This window comes from Coturnix japonica, chromosome 4, assembly GCF_054131305.1.
Source record: "Coturnix japonica strain WE chromosome 4, WE-NBRP24, whole genome shotgun sequence".
Taxonomy (NCBI): Eukaryota; Metazoa; Chordata; class Aves; order Galliformes; family Phasianidae; genus Coturnix; species Coturnix japonica.
In genome coordinates, this window is record NC_140666.1 from 77,039,260 (window position 1) to 77,058,694 (window position 19,435).

A 19,435-nucleotide genomic window follows, 5' to 3' on the forward strand; every position below is an offset into this window, starting at 1 on the left:
TTTTTGGCAATGCAGTAAAGCTAATTTTTCACAAGAACATTATTCACTGTACTTACTGGGAAAAAAAAACACACACACAAAAAAAAAAAAAAAACCAAAAAAAAAAAACCAAACAAGCATACAAAAAACAAGCCTGTATCTCTACAGAATACATAATGCATCAAACTTCACATTCAATCCGTGAAAAAATCATTTGCTTAAAGTCACATTAACTATCAATTGTATTCTTATTCTTTAATCAGATAACACTTTTCACATTATTTCTCTTGGATTAATTTCAGGATAGCCAGAATAAATTTACATAGCTATCTCTTTCGACCTTTTGAATTCCTGGCACAGATGGAGTTGTTCTTCAACTGTATGGAAGTTCCTGGTATTCAAATGTATATTAAAATTAACAGTAGCAGACTAGATATCTTAGCCAACTCTTTTCAAACTCTTGTCTCCAATTACTGAAGTCAACAATGGTATCAGCTCAGCTCCCGCAAACAGGCCAGAAAACTCTTCCTTGTTCTCATGTGACTCCTGCACATCAACTTTTCCAAATAGGGTGTAGGAACTGATGTTGAATATTACCTGAGTAACTATTCTCACTTTAGTTATGTTCAATTTCATAATGGTCTAACTCATAAGTAGGATACCCTTTGTTCTCAAACCACTTGAAAAAAAAAATGTTTTATCCTTTTCACTGGAAGCCATGACATATATATAATATATATATATATATTGCAACATTTAGCTTACTATCAGTTTTCTTTACTTTAGATTGAAAGTACTTCTCTCTCTCTTTTGAATTTCTTTTGTTTTTCTGTTTCTGTTATCTCTACTGCATCACTGAAGCTGGGTGAATTTTAGGAAAATTAATCTCTTTTCTGATATGAAATCATGACTTTGATGATTTCCTGATAAATTTCTGTATATCAGAATGCCTATTGTCTAAAACCAACTTCTAAAGGAGCCATACCTTTCTTCAACATCTGGTTCAATCAAACATTTTTTTCTATAATGAGGTTCAAAATATTGCTGCTTCACAATGTATTCATGTGCTCATTTAATTTCAAAAGCAAAAATAGTAGTTAGAAATCCTTGCTCCCTAAGCTCTATGCTTGCTTATAAAATTAATTATATTTCCCTCACTTTACAGTCAGATGTATTCTGTTTCTTTTAAATGGATTTTAACAGATTACCTTTGGCTGGCTGTACCTGTTAGCCATTCTATGGAGTCCTCAGTACTGCGCTAGAGGACACATCAAAGTGTTCCTGTTTGAATTCTAATAATAATTCAAGTAGAAAGTGGAGAAAGAGGGGCTGCACTTAAACTCAACATAAAACAAAACAGTAACAGAAATCTGCAAGAGTAACTCTGATATTCAATTTTCAGGCACATGTATTTAAAGTCAGAGAGTATGAGAAGAGAGATAGTCCAAGAGATGTGACTTTCTTGGAGGCATGAATGTGTAACGAGGGGTTCTTATTTGTTCAGATGCCTAAATATGGATTTCAATGCTAATTTTTTCTTTTCTTTCTGAATGTGAGACTAAAAATTGTAAGCAATTGTTTATATATTGTTCATCCCTTTGAGACTGAAATTTGACAAGAGCTTGTAAATATGGCATGTTATTTCCCATGGGAATACGAAAACTCACGATGTCAGTGAACTGGTAATCCCATATCATCCTGAATGTTGGGCTGTTCTTTCTCAAAAGTTTTTGTCAGATTTTGACCTCTGCTCTGGCAGTAGATATCTGAGGCACTCTCTAGACTATAAGAAATCCTTAGTGTTCATCTCTGGTCTTTTCTGTACTTACCCTGAGAGCTGCATGTAGCAATCAGGATTTTCAGAATAAGAGTGATAGCTCATTCTAAGGTAAGAGATTGCTCATCATTTGCATGGGAGCACAGACTACCTATTGTTTCTTCACCTCTTGGCCTCTGCCATGAATAATGATATAATGGAAGACCACAACCTCAATTTGTTTCTAAATAAAAGTGAATATTGTGCCCAGTTTTATTCATACTTCTTCATTAAAGACTGAGTTCCTTGATAAAGAATACCAGAGAGCCTCCATGCATACTCTTATTCACCTACCCGATTTCAGCTCTAAATTTGATCTCAGTGAAACAGCATGACTTTGGCAAGTAAAACACACAATTAATCCATCTTCTTTGGTTCTAAGTGTTCTTGCATACTCACATTTTATTTCAGTTAGTTATTTAGATTTGTAAATAAATGGCATGTCTTCTCCTCTCACCCCAGGCAATCAGATAAACAAAATTTAAGTCTAATTATGCCATGCTTTCCTCCCTCTACAAAGTATTTTATTTGTTCCTGTGCCAAACCCTAGTAATATGAGCTTTTGAGTCATAAGAATAAATATTTTTTATCACATTTTCTGCTCTGTTTTTCACTTGGACATTTCATCAGCTTCTGAGTGGAAAAGGATTTTTGCTAAGGATTTAAAACTTTCTGAATTTGACAGCATTTGCTGGCTCCATCACAGAAATTATAAAACATATACATTAAGCCCAGGAAAGCTTCTGCCCAGAAACAGTTCAACTTCTTTCATATTATATGAAGGCTGGAGATGTGAATACAACAATTTAGTTTTGCTCCTGAAGAATCATCTTGGTTTCTTAGGATTGACCTTCTCACAACTCCAACTCCAGAAGAGCTTCCTGAATGAGCACAGCAGCATGGGCATGGCAGGAGACCAGAGCTCACACTGCCCAGAGATATGATCAAAAGATACTCAATCCATAAACCCGCCATATTCCTAGGAAACAGTTTTGACCTGGAGCTAAATGAGCTCTACTGAACCCAAAGTAACTACAAAAACATTGTGTTTTTCAGCCAAATCCATGACAAAACATCCAGGTTTTTTGCTAGCATAGATCTCCCTAGTCAACTTTTCCAGTACAATACTGAGTTGTCTATGGCCAAAACACAAAAAATAAATAAAACAGAGTTCATTACTATGTCTGTTGTTAGATGTAGATGATAAAATTACTACTAATTACACATGTTTGGCATAACTATTATTTCAGTGTTTGTTTCTATTCCATATCTGTAGTGAAGCAGAAGGACAAGTTGCATCCCATATGATGTTACGGATGCAATGGAAGGTTTACCATCTGTTGACAAAGAAAGATGTGAAAGAGCATTTACTAAAATTAATTATTTCAGTAAAAATTGAACGTCTCACATTCCAAGGACCCCATGCCAACTAGCTGGGAAGCTTTCTGGAACAGTCTGGTGTATTTCTCAAGGATCGGGAGAATCCCAGTGTGGTTTCAGGGTCAGATATGGTCAACCTGAAGGTGAATCAGGAACAGCAGGCAATCCCCCTATGGCATAGAAGTTCTCCCACATAAAATGAGGTTTAAGCAGGGTTTTGAGGTTCCCAAGAGCAGTGCAGGTGCCTGTTAGGGCAAGGTGCTCCAGCTTCTCACTGGCTTCAGGAGCTCCTTCCTGTGAGGGAGCAGCAGTAGGCACAGCTCTGCACAACGCTGTGGTCCTGGGAGTAGGGAGAAAGCTGAAGCAGTATGCGGTGATATGTGGTGGGGAAACAAATAGGCAGGAAAGCTATCCAAATAAGAGCCTAGTGTCATTTTAGTCCCTGGAAGATCCACAACTGTCATGTACAAAATGAACTGGAGAACAGTAATGATGGTCTGGCTTTCACATAGTGTTTTATTTATGAAAACTCACACCTCAGGGATTCAGTCAGTCCCTTAATGACATTAGGAAGATTTCCCTTCCTTTCCCCTGTAGCTTTTTTTTTTTTTTTTTTTTTTAAAGACTGATGATACTGATACACATTAGAGATGAGACACAGGAGAAGTCAGTCTGTACTTTTTGCTACTGTGCAGTGCACTATCTTAGCATGTTTGACTAAGGTATTCAGCTCATGGGATGTGGAAGGTGTGAACTTCCTCTGCTGCTTGCAACAGATCATTGAGGACCACGATGTTTGGAATTATTTTCTCTAATTGAAGTTTTTGGATCAGAGGGAGATGAATGTGCAATGTAACAGCCTCTGAGATACAGAAAGTCACATTCAGTGATTAAATGATATCCTCTGGCAAGCAGATCTGCTGAAAATTCTCACTTGAATATTCCCTACTCAAAGGAACAGATGTGAACACAGAGGAATAAAAGAGAAACACGGACCCAGCTGTGCTGGAGTCATGGGCTCGGGGACAGAAGCAGTGTTCCATAGAATGAATATCGTAGTCCAAGTGATCACTAACAGCAGATATCCTATGGAAAAGTTAATACACCTGACAAGCTTTATTTGTATGGGTGGCTGAACAGAAAGAACTCGTCTGCCTAAGCACAGGGGAAGTTTTCAGATTATCAGTATTTTCTTTAACACCTCTGTTTCTCATCTCTCTCCTCTTTCTATGGATTTTCTGAGCTCCATGGCAAAGCAGATTTCCTCCATGTGTAGAACCTTGGAATGAGACTTTCCTTCTACACTGGTACACTTGAATTCAGCCTGAGATAAAGGCTCCCACCTTTAATTTGCTCTCTCCTCTTTTTGCTTTTTGCTCCCACTGAGCTACCTGCGGAACAGGAGTCTGTGGCATTTCCTCATTGTTTCCAGCACAGACACTGAGCAGCATCACCTTTGTAGGCCATGCCCCTCGGTTGCATAACCAGGAGCTTTTACCTGTAAAATACATTCAGGGAGGGACATTGTTGATTCAAATGCTCTGTATTAATGTAACATTAGTAAAAATGAACCTAGCATAAAATCATTTGTCCTGCCCAATATACGCACTAATTTCCTTTTTTCTTTTCTCTAAAGTATTTATCAAAGCAAGAAAAACATTTAGCTGAATTGTGACTATGGGAAATTGTTCCCCACAAGATATGGTAAATCCTCCCACTAAAATATTAATTAGTAAATGATAGCAGTAAAATTTCAGGTAAGTTTTTAGTGCCCAATTCACATCCTCCAAGCCAGAGTTTACTTTGTAAATATTTTCTAATTCAACAAAACATGTACTGCCAGCCTTAGGTCATAATTCACGCAGATAGCAAAAGGACTTTGTGCCTTTTTATAATGTGACTTCCCCATTTAATTAACTCCTTTAATATGTTAACATCAGACAGTTATTTTCCCCAGCACTTGTGTCTTTGCTTGTGTGACTAAAAAGCTCTGTGTACTATTCAAAACAGGTCAGCTTCCTTACTCTCTCATAGCAACAAAATCCTGGCTACCTCTGAAGTGGATATGCAAAATGGGAGGGACTTCATATCAACTCTCATCTCTTCAGTTTACGTGCAGAAAATGCCATCGTTCTTTCTAGAATATTTTTTTCAGCATTAACCGTTTTGTGTGTGATGCCAATCAGTTTGCTATTGCTGATCACGTCCACTCATTAATAGACATATATAGGTAATATAGCCTGTTTCACGTTCTTTCTAATTCAGTCACGTACGGTATATACAGGCATAATTTTATTTGCCTTTTTTCATATTTTCCAGATGACACACTGAAAGACTACAAACTTTTTAAAAACTTTTCTGTTCTCTTTTAAATATGGCAGCCACATTATTCACTTAGAAAGACTGCCTTGATACAAACAATTTCTTGCCCAGATACATCAAAGATCATGTTTACCACTATCACCATTTTTTTCTGCTAAAGCTTACACTTTTGCTAACAGTAGGTCTGGCTCTATAACTGCAATTCAAGCAGTGACCTTGTTGGAATACTTTCACTTATTTCAGGAGTCTATTTGTATTGGTGATGTTCAATATTCTACCCTGGGTCACTGAATCAGACCATTAGCAAAGACATAAAAATGTATGCCATTCAGCCATAGGCAACTTGAATCTCCTTATTTCTAAATTAATGAGCTTATCCTGCAGCATAAACAACTCTTATATTCCACAAAGCCATAAAAGAATGAACATGGTCAAGATTAAGAGCTTCCTCTATTATGATATCTGTTATTTTTTCATTATTTAAATTCTGTTGGGTATCCTGCAATCAGAGAATGTTTTGTTCAAAGCAATATCTCCTGACAAGTTTGCTGAGTTTCTGAGCTCCTCTCACTTCTAACCATTGCTAACTTACTTAGCAATGGTAGTGTATTTCACCAGCTCTTCATAGACTTTTTATCACAGCAGAACTGAGAGCAATTGCAAACGTGCAGGTTGAGGGTTCTAGAAAGAGGTTCTGAGAAGAGCACTTAGGGCAAAGAAAGGCACTGTGGTGCATAGGTGACCAAGCTGCAATGATAATGTTTGAAAAATAATACAATTTAGCATTATTTTTACTTGATGATAAAAGGAAAATGTTAAATCATTTACAAATTTGGTGTAGTAATATTGCCCAAATCCATTTACCTGTATTTACATTCGCTTATATGAATAGTGATGTTTCTAAAAGGCATAATGTCTGCTGAGAAACAGAAGATCTGCTGCATCTAAAAGGAAAGATCAAGACCTTCAGTGTGACTGCAGTATGCATTGCCTGAATTATTCTTTCCCTCTCCTTGGATAAATAAGAGTGCTTCTAGTCTAGGTTACCATAGTTTCTGGTTTCCTTAGTAACCTCTTTAAGAGAATTCATGTGTTTGTGTCAGTAGGAAAGGGGGTGGGGGGACTATAAAGTGAGATAAAAACCTCTCAAACTTGGAGTGAAAAAAATCCAGATTTTCTCCTTAATGAACAACCAAACCTGAAACAGGTGAAGTCTCGCTGGAGATTAACTGAAATAATTATTACTGTGTAAGGACTGAATCATGTTCAAAAACCGTCTTGATGTGGTGCTCAGGGACATGATTTACTGGAGGGTTGTTAGTTAGGGTTACATAATTAGGTTGTGGTTGGACTCAATGATCTTTAAGTTCTTTTCCAACCTAAGTGATTCTATGATTCTATGATGTGACCAAGGGACAGGTTTGTTTTCAAGTCAGAACCATTGAGGATCTTCAGGGCTAACCTGGAACTTGAACAGAAGAAAATCATATTTCTTGTTCTCAGGATGGGAATTTGGAGTTATTAACTTAGACTTGAAGTGATGCATCCTTTCTAGAGTATCGCTGTTTGGTATTTACAAAGATAGTGGTTACACACTTGATATGTAGTACTAGTAAGTGAAAACAAGAACAGTAAGAATTATCTGTTTCCTATTAACTTTGTGTAAGGATAATGGAATGTCATAATAACAGACCTAGCAACATTTTACCTTCTCCCTTTACCCAGTTGATACTAAATACCAAAACAATACGCTGTATGAGTTAACAGGTTGATCTGGCTTTCATAATCAGAGATAATGGATGTACTCTTTAAATATTTGAGAATTGAAATGTGTGTTTAAACTTAGAAACTGAGTTATGTTTTAAGACTTTTATTGTTAGCCTTTGCTGACCTTATTGCTGCGGAAGTCATCCATCCTGCCCTGTAAAGAAACTTTTCATTAGAGTTGCTCTGTTGCTTCTGTTGTACAAGAGCCCTTTTGTGTTCGGTGGCTGTGTAAACACTTGCTGAAGTGGGTCTTAGCTAACAGGATAAAATTTGAATCTAAAAGAATATATCTTTCCTGTGAGGGTTTATGAGAACTGGAACAAAGTGCTCAGATAGGCTGCAGACTTTTCATCCTTGTCAGTACTCAAAACCCAACTGGAAGTTGTGTTAAGCAACATGCTCTGAGCACAAGAATGAGATTAGACATCTCTAGAGCTCCTTTCCATACTCAGGTCTTTTGTAAATAGTATTGTGAAGTGTGTAATAGGCAGGAAAATGGCTAGATGCATATTACCGAGAGAACTTGAATAAGTCTAATATTCATGAAAGGAGACACCAGCAGCTATAAAAATTGTGTTTTGCAAATTGGGAGCTTAAACTACAAATAAACCTGAGAATTATATTTCTACATCAAAAATAGAGAAGAGTAACTATTGCACTGATATTGAATGGGCCTATTCTCCAAACAACAACTAGTAATTACTGTATTTTGAATTACAGATACTCATCAAAGTTAAAAGAATTAGAAATGACAGTTGAAAGAACTGGCAAAAGTGATTGCCCAGCTGCTCTCTGCCATATCTGAAAGGTTGTGTAGAATGGGAGAGGTGACTGAGAACTGGAGAAAAGCCAATGTCACTTCCATAACTTTAGAAAGTGTGGGTTAGACAAGTGAGATGGTCTGAGAACTGTCTAACTGGCAGAACTCAGAGGGCTGTGATCAGTGGTGCAGAGTCTAGCTGGAGGCCTGTAGCTAGCAGTGTTCCACCGAGGTCACTGCTGAGTCCAAGATTGTTCAGCATTTTCATCAATGACTTGGATGAAGGGATAGAATGCACCCTCATATAGTTTGCTGATGACACAGAGCTGGGAGGAGTGGCTGACACATGAGAAGCTCTTCAGCAAAACCAGGACAGGCAGGAGAGTCAGGAAGAGAGGAATCTGGCAATGTTCAATAAGGGCATATGCAGCAGAGCGCTACACCTGGGGAATAATAACTGCATGCATCATTACAGGTTAGGAGCTGACCTGATGGATAAGAGCTCTGTAAAGAAGGAGCTGGGTGTCCTGGTAGACAACAGTTCACCGTGATCCATCAGTGTGCCTCTGAGACCTAGCAGACAAGTGGATACATTAAAAAGAACGTGGCCAGCAGGACAAGGGAGGTGATTCTCCCCTTCTACTCTGCTCTAGCGAGGCCACATCCAGAGTACTGTGTTCAGTACTGGGCTCTCCAGTTCAAGAAAGACAGGGAACTATTGGAGAGAGTCCAGAAGAGGATAATGAAGATGATGAGAGGCCCAGACCATCTCCAATGTGAGGAAAGGCTGAGTAACCTGGGACTGTTCAGCCAGGAGAAGACTGAGAGGGGATCTTATCAATGTTTACAAACATCTAATAGGCAGGAGCCAAGTGGATGGGTCCGGGCTCTTTTCAGTGATGTCCAGTGACAGAACAGGTAATGAGCAAACACAGGATGCTGCATATGACCATGAAAAAACTTCTTTACTTTGAGGATGGCAGAGTAATGGAATAGGATGCCCTCAGAGCGTGTGAAGTCTTCTCTGGAGATACTCAAAACCTTCCTGAACACTTTCCTGTATACTTACTGTAGGGAATTTGCTATAGCAGTGGGCTGGACTGGGTGATTTCCAGGTATTTCATCTGATCTCTACAGTTTTGTGATTCTGTGATATTTATTTTGTAATAGGTAGAGATCTTGAGAGAACTGTGAAAGATGAGTGGATAGACAAGTTGAGAGTAATATGAAGGATTAAATGCTGTTAGAAAGCAACATAAACATGAATAGGGTTTTTTGTTCATACGGTGTTTTTATCCCTAAGCTGTCATTTTCCTGAACTGCTAATGGCTTGCTGTGTTTTTGAAGGGAGAAATAACAATGCTGTTGATAAAATCTATCTAATTTTTCCTACTGTGCCAATGTTTTTCAAGGTACAGTAACAGATGGTAAAATGTATTTTTTAGTCTTTATATATCTGATTTTCCAAAACAAAAATAAAAAGGGATAGCATATGTTAGCAATGACTGGTTTTGTTTCCTTCTATGATCCTCTCCTCAGAAGTGATTTGAAGAGAAACTGAAGTTTTCAGTTACACTGCATGTGAATGGAGCATTAGCATGGCCTTCTTCCATTCACAACACATTACATATATATGTCTAATAAGATGAGCAGTTTCAGGAGGTGTCTAAATTAGCTATTTGCCATATTTCAGAGGTGATTTATTGATTGGGTTTTCCTTAATTATCAGTAGGTGCTCTGCCTGTCAGTACAGATAACTCCACTGACCACATTACTGTCCTTAAAATATTCTCTGATCCTAACTTTTTCTGATGCTTCACTGCCACAAATCTTGCAGAATATTTACTTGAGCACAAGGAGAAGAAGCAGAACAATAACATTTTGCATTTGCTTTGCTGAGATGAAAGTAGCTACATATTGTTCATGTAAAAAGAAAAAAAAAACCAAAAACCGGTCTTTTTCTTTCATATAAATTCTGACAAAAAAACAAAAGATCACAGTGCACTACTGAAACTCTGACTCAGACCTCAATAAAATCAGTGGGAATCTCTCTTTTTAATTGAATAAACTTCAGATGGAATGCTGAATAGTCATGGTATGCATTAAAGTCAAAGAAATCTTTTTCCTCTAAGAAGCATAAGTGACTCCTGAGGGACTTCTAACACTGTTTATGAAGAGTTGCAAACTCTAAAGATGAGATTGCAAAATAACACAGAAATAACTGAAAGTACTTTTACCACAGTTCACGTCTTAGTTGCTGGCCACTAAATTCAAGATTCAGCTGAACTGAATTAAAGAGGAAAAAAAAAAAAAAAAAGGCAGAAAAAAATAAATAATTACAGACAAAACAAGGAAAATCCTGTATGGAGTATGTTTTATCTGTGTCCAGACAACTGGGAGAATTTCTCTCCTCTCACATAAACATTCTGGTCTGTAATCTCTGTTTATAATTTGAACACTGTTCTTGGGTTACAAACTGAAAGCACTCTTGCATTAAGTAGATTATTTTCAAATTAAAATATTAGTATAGCACATTCATGGTATAGCTAAAACTAGTTTTGGAAAGATATATATTACTGCATAATAAATTTTCTTCCAACTAAAAGTGATTTTGGGGGAACTTGACCTTGATATTTGCTATTCAGTAAAGTGAATCAAACATGTGTTATTATTTTGTTTCACCTTTTCACTCTTTTATTACTCTCTTTCAGGCTGCATGTTTAAAAGAAAGGTGAGTATTCTCAGAAAGAGAAATTACTGCATCTCGATTGATTGATTAGCAGCTGGCTCATAGTAAAAATAAATATTTTCTAACACAGAAATATGCACTAACATGATAGTAAAGACTTGTGCATTAGATATTATACATATTATGGTACCGTGTATCACACAAAAAGCCAAAGAACCATATATAAAGTATCCAGTACAGTATGTTATTAGAATGCTTTTCTCTTACACATAATATTTCAAACATTTGCCTTAAAATGCATTTTCCTGAAATCTCAGGTCTCAGGGGGTTAGTATATCGAGGTCTCTACTTTCAGTTTCAGGCATATCATTCAAGCATCTGTTGTTATTGGAACCTGTTACCATCTGACAGTATTTAATAGATCATATAATACAGATCATATTTCATTATCTTTCAGCAAGGAATGTTAACCCGCCCCCCAACACAGAAATATACTAACTGGCAGACTTGACACATTTATGTAAAGGGCCTCAAAGTAATGAAGGTTTCAATGACATCTCAACTTTCAGGATGTTACCCAAGCCAGAGCTTGGGCAAAATAAATTGGGGAAATCTTCAACACTGTCCAGAACTGAAACTTCATCACAAAATGATTGTATAACCACAAAAAGGAGCCCACGGGATGGTCTTATTTTGTATATCATGGCTATATTTAACAGTTCCTGCTCCTGAGTGCCGGGAACCAGTACAGGGAATCTCTACAAATCTTCAGCTATGAAATCAAGCCGTCATTGCTTTATGATACTAAATGCAGCATAAGCTGAAACAACTGTAAAGTTGTTGGAGAACCAGTCTGAAAGCTGTCTCATCCTGTTCAGACTAACTGTTCCTAATTATCTTGTGGTTTGTTCAGGTTCAGAAGCAAAGAAAGAAATTCATGTTCCTTATTTTGATCCCCAGCAACCCACTAGCTCTGTTTATTTTTCTTTTTGAACAAGAAACACTGAATTTCCAAGGTAATATCAAAACGATGCATTGTCAGTAACACTTAGAAAAATCCCTGCTCTTATACAGTTAATTAGTCTTGTTACATTAATTGAAAACCATTCAGAACTCAGATTCAAATGGAAGGCAATCTGGGCAAGCTGCCAAGTGGGGTATTAGGGAGTAATGCACAATGCGCCCAGCCGCAGCACACTGGAGGCAGCCCCCTGTGTTTCCCCCACAGCAGCTCAGGCCACACTCCTATTCAGAAGTACTGCTGAGAAGCCACGTATTTGTTTTAAGTAATCACATTTAGTAGCAGTTATAATAATGAATAAGGTGGAAAGCTTTTTAAAAGGTTTTCTGCAATAAAGAAGCAAGGTCTCTTCCAGAGACCGTAACGGTGTACAGAGAGAAGACTGTAATGACTAAATGCTCTTAGGAAATAGGCTTGCCTTCTTGTATGTGATTGCAATGCTCAGAACATATTTTTTCCCTTTTTTTTTTTTTATTGTTCCAAGTTTGATTCTTGGAATAACAGAATGCCCAAAAATAATTATTTATCACAAATAAAAAAGTAGAATTCATTTCAAAAATAGAAGACAATAGGATCAGATATTCTGTTTACATGCAGAAAAAAATCTCTGTGGAGTCCAAAATAAGGAAAATAGGGCAAGAGTGAAAACATTTTTAAGAACTGGATCACTGAATGTGAAGACAGATTTGCTCAGCTCTTTCAGAGTTCCCACTCTAGAAGATAAAATAAAATAAGTACTGTTTGATGGCTTTCTCTTACTAAGAGGCAGAACTATACAAACAGAGAAAAACAGAAATTAGACATGCATTTGGATTTCAGTTTATGGAAAACTGCATTACAAGCTCTTGCATTAAATAAAATGAACACGTATATAGGTGTAAGGATAATATTCCCAGTGAGCTGCTCACTCACTCACTTGCTTCTACAGAACAGGGGTGGAAAATATGATGGAAAAATGCACAGTTTGGGATAAGGGCAGGAAGATCACTAACAAAGGCAAAATAGAGTTTACGTAGGAAAAATTAATACAATTTGTTTCCAATGAAAATAGGTTTAAGAATTGAGAAGTAAGGATTGAAACACCTTTCCCCACTTTCTTAGGCTCAGTTTCATTCCTTCTTTCCCTATTCATAGGGAAATATCATAACAATGTTTAAAAGGCACTGCCTTTTTAGGGCACAAGATAGCACAGAGTTCATTCCAATGTTCCAAAAACACATCAGGTTTAAAATATGATTTAGTAATTAACACTGTCATTAAATGCTGTTGTTCACTGCTATAGTGCACTTGTTCTATTTTCTTCTCCTTTTTTTTTTTTTTTTTTCCACCATTACCTATTTTACAAACTACTCTAAGTCCAGATATCTTATTATAGGTATGATTGTTCATCTTTGACTTTTTGCTACTCTGACTTTTCTTCTTTTTTAACTACAGCTCATTCTGTGACCTGAGCTCTTTTGTAATGGAAAAGACTGAGTTCAGGGCACGTATTTTGCAAAAACTGATGTTTGAATTATTAAATACGACTCCATTCCCGTGTGTAATGAGAGACAAGTAGAAAATGGAAGCTGTCTATTATTTAATTATAGTACATACAATAATAATCAGTTGCCATTAGGACCCTGATTTTCACTGTTATGTGCAAATAGAAAAATACTCACTTCACAATACTGAGATATTATATGGCTTGCAGAGAAGGACTGGATCCTCCTTGTTTGTGCAAAACCAGAGTTTTTATTTATTTATAGTACTTAGTGCTGGTGATAGTATGTCACTCAGAACTTTTAATTACATGGCATTAATAGGTATTCCAATTTAAAGAATTCCTAATTTATAAATCATTTATTTTCAATGCAAATCAGAAAAGGAATCAGAAACAGCACTCTCATTGCTAAGTGATGGCTGTTTAGACTGTGAGACAGTGCTGCAATTTTGAAATTAAATGCCATAGTCTCAGCTCTCTAATGGTAGAAATTTTTTTATTATTACAGATCTTTAAACAGCACTCAGGCAAATACTGAAACAGATCGATCTTGCCAAGCTCACATAAACTAGAAGTGTTAAATTCTGTTACCAGTTTCAGATGCTTTGAAATAGTAAAAGAGCAGAGCTTCAGTGCCTCCGATTGAGGACTGCACTAAGCATTATACATCCATGCAATGAAATGTCCCAATCTCAGCCTGCTTACATCCCAAGCATAAAAGCTTCCTGTTGACCAAATGAGTGCTCAAAAGAAACTGCAAGGGCCATTAGTGCTAAAAAGATGCAAAAATTACAAAGTTTAATTACTGTGGCTGGATCTGAAGTAGGAAAAAGAAAGATACTTGGAAAGAAAGATACATATACTCCATTGAAAGACAAGTGATAGTCTGCTTGTGGTGGTGTGTGGAGAAAGACATTCAACTTTCAAAATAGCTCTGAAATAGCTTTCAAACATATATAGCTTGTACTGAGCATGTGGTGCTAGTTCTCGTGTACATGCTTTGCATACAAATAAAGCAATTAACCAATTAAAAAGGCAGATGATGGAAATTTTAATCTATAGGATTTTGTCTAAGGAACTGATTAGATATATATGAAAGAGAGGTGTAAATCTGATTCAAGTTGCTGGACAGTCAATGCAATAGTGCTGCTGAGGAAGCAGCAGTAAGGCTTTTTAGTTGCCTTAGAGATTTCATAAAAAAAAAAAAACACGAGAGGTAGACCAGACCAGTTCAGTCAGTTTTAGTGTCAAGTGGCAAGACACAACTCTGGTCACTCTAAGCAACAGGATGGGAATGGTAGGCCAGAGCCTGTGAGGCCTGCAGCACTGGCAGGTGATGGCAGCCATCAGTGCTGGCTGTTTTAATAGTAGAAGTAGACAAACACGGTCTTTCCTTACCATCCACAACCAAACACAAAGTATTTCTAAAAGAAACATCTTCATGTCCCATTCAGCAGAAGAAACCTATTCAAGGCCACCTGAAAAATATAGAAAAAACAAACTCTGGATTCAAGACTATACCCCACTGCTAACAGATAGAAATCACAACATGCTGCTTGCACCAGTGTTTGATTGCTGATGATTTCATGGCTGCTTTTGACACAAGCCATAGAACATACAAAAACAGGGAAGTTTAAGGCTTTAACTCTCAAATTGATATCATGAAATGAGACTATCAGTCTTCATGTAATTGAAACAATAATTTCAGGCTGCCATAGTTAAATTCACATTTGAAAGTCTGACAGGTGTATGATTTGAGTGAACAGGAATTAAAATATAGAGCAGTTACTTACAGTTCTTCTCCACAACTGTAGACAGTGCTTGGGACTGCATATCCTGTGCCAGTGTAACATCCCTAGATGTTATAGTCCTTTATTCCTATATTGTAAACAGGATCATGTGCAGAAATTAGAATTTCTCTTATGAGGAAGGAAATAGTCAGTAGCCAAAAGACAAATCTACAAGCATTTCATTTATGGAAAAATACACATTGCAGAAAATGATATCAGAGAAAAGCCATTTCTCTTTTATCTAAGCATTTGTGTTTACACCTGTCATACAGGACTAAACATAGCTTTTTTCTGTGCTTCAACGCCATATGTTGCCAGTTTCAGAGCGTAGCAAAAAAGGTTTTAAATTTAAAAGGTTCTATGCAAATTCCAGCTGCTAATAGCGCTAATGTTTATGTTCTAAAGGGATAGGTTTTTAATTTGTGCTTGCAGTTACTTAAGGTATATTCAGACATCTGATGACACTTGTCCAAATTTGATATGGTATATTCATCCTTCACACCTGTGGAAGGCTCTTGAGAAGAATGAAGCCAGCTACACATAGGGAATGTTAGCTCATATCAATCAGCACACTGCAAAAATATGTGAGCTGTTGCTTAAATGCACAGTCTCTATATAGCCAGTGCTTACAAATTACATCTCCTCAAACAGAATTAGAATTATGTCCTTGTTATTACACAGTTCCACAAGTAAAATGGGGTATTTTGTAAGCAAATTTGAGCCTCCCAACTCTTGGGACATAACTCTTGTTTTTAACCTGTACAAAAAAATGCCCTTTTAGGTCAGGCATGAAGTATACCCAGGAGCAGACACCAGTAGGTACATATAGCAACAAACCTACAGCAGAAAAGGCCTCCACTGAGTCCCACAGAGCAGCAGCCCCAGAAAAGATCATCTATGGACAACTAAACGTGTCCAATCCTAGCAACTATGCACACAGGTGTTTCAGGCTCTCATCTCCCAGTTCTCTGCAGGAAAAGAATCAGCCCTTTCATGCCTTTACTCTTATCAGTGATGTTACAAAATCACAAAAGCGTTTTATCTGCACTGCAGTCACCTGAATTGCTTATCTTCATCCCAGATGTTTCCTGGGTGAAGCATTTTCACTGAAGCTCTCACTTCAGTCCAGATATTACCTAATCACAGCCTTTCAGATCTGACCTGCATCAGGTTGCAGACCTTTCTCAGTAACAATTCTGTCTTTTCTCCAAGAAAGTTCACCCCAGTTAGAAAATCCTGGCTGTTTTCTTCATAGGAGAAAAAATAAAAATTTAATAATAAAGTGGTAGAAGAAATATTGTCATTACTACATCCTACAATAAATACTTCAGTTTTTGGCTTCTGTTTGTCTCTGCACACATTTCACACCTTAATGATCTTAATGAAGATCTTAATGACACCATAATGTCTTAATGAGTTCCCAGGGAATTATTGTTTTTAACTCTCTAGTTCCTGAACCAGGAAGTTTTTACATGCAACCCGAGTTCATGCTTATTTTAAAGAATGTCTTTGCACCTTCCTGGAGCTCAGGGTTTTCTCCAAGAGTCATCACAGCAGGAAAAAGGATTTGGAAAACTAATATTACCACCTCACAGCTTATAAGCTGTACTCTATAAACTGATGAGCAACAGCTGAAATATACAGCAATTCAAAGTCAAAATGTTGCTTGATATTCCAAAATACCAATAGTCCTTGTCAGCAATGAGGAAGACCCATATTGCAAATATGACACGTGTGGAACCTTCCTAGGAGGTAATGGGAAATGACAGGGGAAAAAGAAGAAAAGATGAGGAGTGTCCTCCAGCTTCAGGTGCACAACTTGAAATATTTTGAGGAATTTTTGAAGGAAATTATTTTTAGGAAGCCCTAAAAAAAATCCCCTTCTGAAGACCAGCTCCTGCTGGGCAGGTTGCGTTCACTGTCCATTTAAAGTCCTTTCAAAACTACTGGCCAAAGCTGGCTTGTATTTTCTCAGCTCTTCAGCTGAACTGCTGGTTTAGCAGTTGCTCTTCTGAAGAGATACGTTACAGAATGCTTTGGGGTTGCTTTTCCTTGAAACTCAGACCAGGCACCAGCAATGAATTATATAAAATTGTTAATCCAAAGCTTGTATAACGAGTGTGTAACTATTAACTTGTGTAATTTGTAGAACAGTTACATCATCCTATTTTGCATCTGCCTTTTTCTATTTTATGTAACAAAAGTGACATGAAAAGACCATCAAATAGGTACAGGACACATAATGATAAAAGGTTTTATCATCATGATTCTGGGAAGACTATGTTCCTCACAAAGAAGTTACACAACTCACTCTTAGAAGTGCCAATAAAATCTTTATGCTTCTCCTTCCCCACCCTTTCCCATCCACGCACATGCTATCATGAATTGTTTAGCAGTGTTTTGGATAGCTGTATCTTATTACATTTTCATAACCCACGCTTGTTTGTCATTCACCTCATTTAACCACTATTCCATATACGTGTGAGACTTTTAGCAGCTTCATGTACATACACATATATTTATATTTATCTAAATTTCTTCTTTAAGTATTGGATCCTTCATTAGGTATTGGACTTTAAAATACTTCAAGTCAGGTCTGGAAATGTTCTCTGCTAAGTCATCCTGTTCTGATCATTTTGTCTTGTAAAAGAGCTTATCTGGAAGCATGTAGATTACTGCAGTGAACTACTGGGGTTCTGGGGCTCTAGTTTCCCCCAAAACTTTTATATCATTTGCAATAAAATTCCAATCTTATGTACGTTTTAAGAGATAATCTCTTTAATCCAGTTTGAAGTTTTGCATCTTACAGCAGAGCATAGGCTGATCTAGTAAGGCAGAACAAAAACAGCCAAGCTGTACTAAAGATTTGTCGAGGAACTTCTTGGGATAGAAGACTGCCCAGCACACAACATTTCTTCCTCTGCAGTCATGAATCCTGTTTTTTTGCTTGTACTTCAAGTGTACATGTTAAGTGCTTTTTATCTAATTTTTCTTCAAAGAAGAAGTAAAAGCCACAAAGCAAAGGTGTTTCTTGGATAGAAAAATGACAAAACTAAAACTGACAAAAGACAATCATACAATTCTGTGCAGCTTACTTCAACAGCAAGAACAAGCTCCACAAAATCCAAGAAAGGATTAGCTGTCTGCAATGGTAGTAATTAAAGCAATACTAGGACTTTAAATGAAAGATCTAGGAAAAAAACTGAAGCTGTTTTAGTCAATCATTCTGCAGCACTTGTTAAGATAGTATTTAACACCTGGTAATAATTTTCTGCAGATGATTTTCGAAGGTGTTTCCATACCATCTTCTTCAATCTGTGCTGCTGGTCACTGGGTACTGGAGAAGTCTGGCTACAGATGTGACCCACCATGTCAACTCCAGTATACACGTGTTGTTGTTTTTCACATTGCTATTGTAGCATAGTTTCTCATACTGAAAGTCAAAAGTACTAAATAAACAAATTAGCAACGCTGGAACAAAAAACACCTTAAACAGTATTTCTTAGTTACATGATAAGATTATGTGCAGGTGAATTCCTCTGAGCTGTCTCATAAGTTTGCCTCCAAAAGACTTTGCCTCCTATAAACTCTGAAACGTGTAGGTGCCGCCTTCTGTAAATATTAATAGTGGCACAGGAGCAATGCCACAACGAAAGGGCACTCAGCCACATCAGGCACTCCCAGCAAAACTCTATGTCACGCAGCCTCTGTATTGCTTCTTCTTGAAGCTTCTTATAATTTGGCAGACATAAAGTATCTTTGATATATATACCACAACAGTGTGGAGAGGATTGGCTGTTGTTACGCCTTTTTTGCTACTTGCATTCTGAACACAGCATTTAAATACTTTTTGCAGCAATCAGGAAAGCCTCACTGTACTTTCAAGCACTCATGAAGACCAACCTAATACAACCTGCATCCCCTCAGCCAGCCTTCTCCCTCTGCATTACACAATGCACTCTTCAGTCACAAACTACTTGAAAGCAGATGACTTCAAGCTCTAGATTTAAATAAATAAAATAAAATAAAATATTCGGTTTCAGAACTTCCAAGCATTTAAAAGACACAACCCCAAATTCTGCCAGCTACCTGGCAGCCTGAGCGGGTGGTGCTTGTGCCTTGGTTCCCTGGGTAACGAGGACACAAGCTCAACAACAGAGCACAAACCTCCCAGGAATAAAGCACGAGCCATTCCAGTTTTTTCAATGTCATTTTAAAATATCTCACTGCCTAAAAAGATGGTTTAAAACAGATAGAAATAGCTTTGTGTGTGTTCTTCTTTTGAATCCAGGGCAGAACAACAATTGTATATTTATCCTGAGCAAAGCCAGTGATCATCTTTGTCCAAATCCAAGCAGACAACATCACTGGAACCAGTATGACACGTGTCAGTAATTCACGGGACTGGAACAGGTTAGAAACTGGCTG

At 37.3% G+C, this 19,435-nt stretch overlaps 1 long non-coding RNA gene across 1 annotated transcript; it reads right to left on the minus strand.

Moving 5' to 3' along the window:
* Window positions 1–13,777: 13,777 nt before the first annotated feature.
* LOC146761136 (uncharacterized) lies at window positions 13,778–18,460 on the minus strand. The gene is made up of 3 exons (XR_014946134.1): window positions 18,265–18,460; window positions 15,011–15,095; window positions 13,778–14,695 (listed from the first exon to the last, which is right to left on the minus strand). It is a non-coding gene; the product is annotated as an uncharacterized LOC146761136 (long non-coding RNA).
* Window positions 18,461–19,435: the final 975 nt, after the last annotated feature.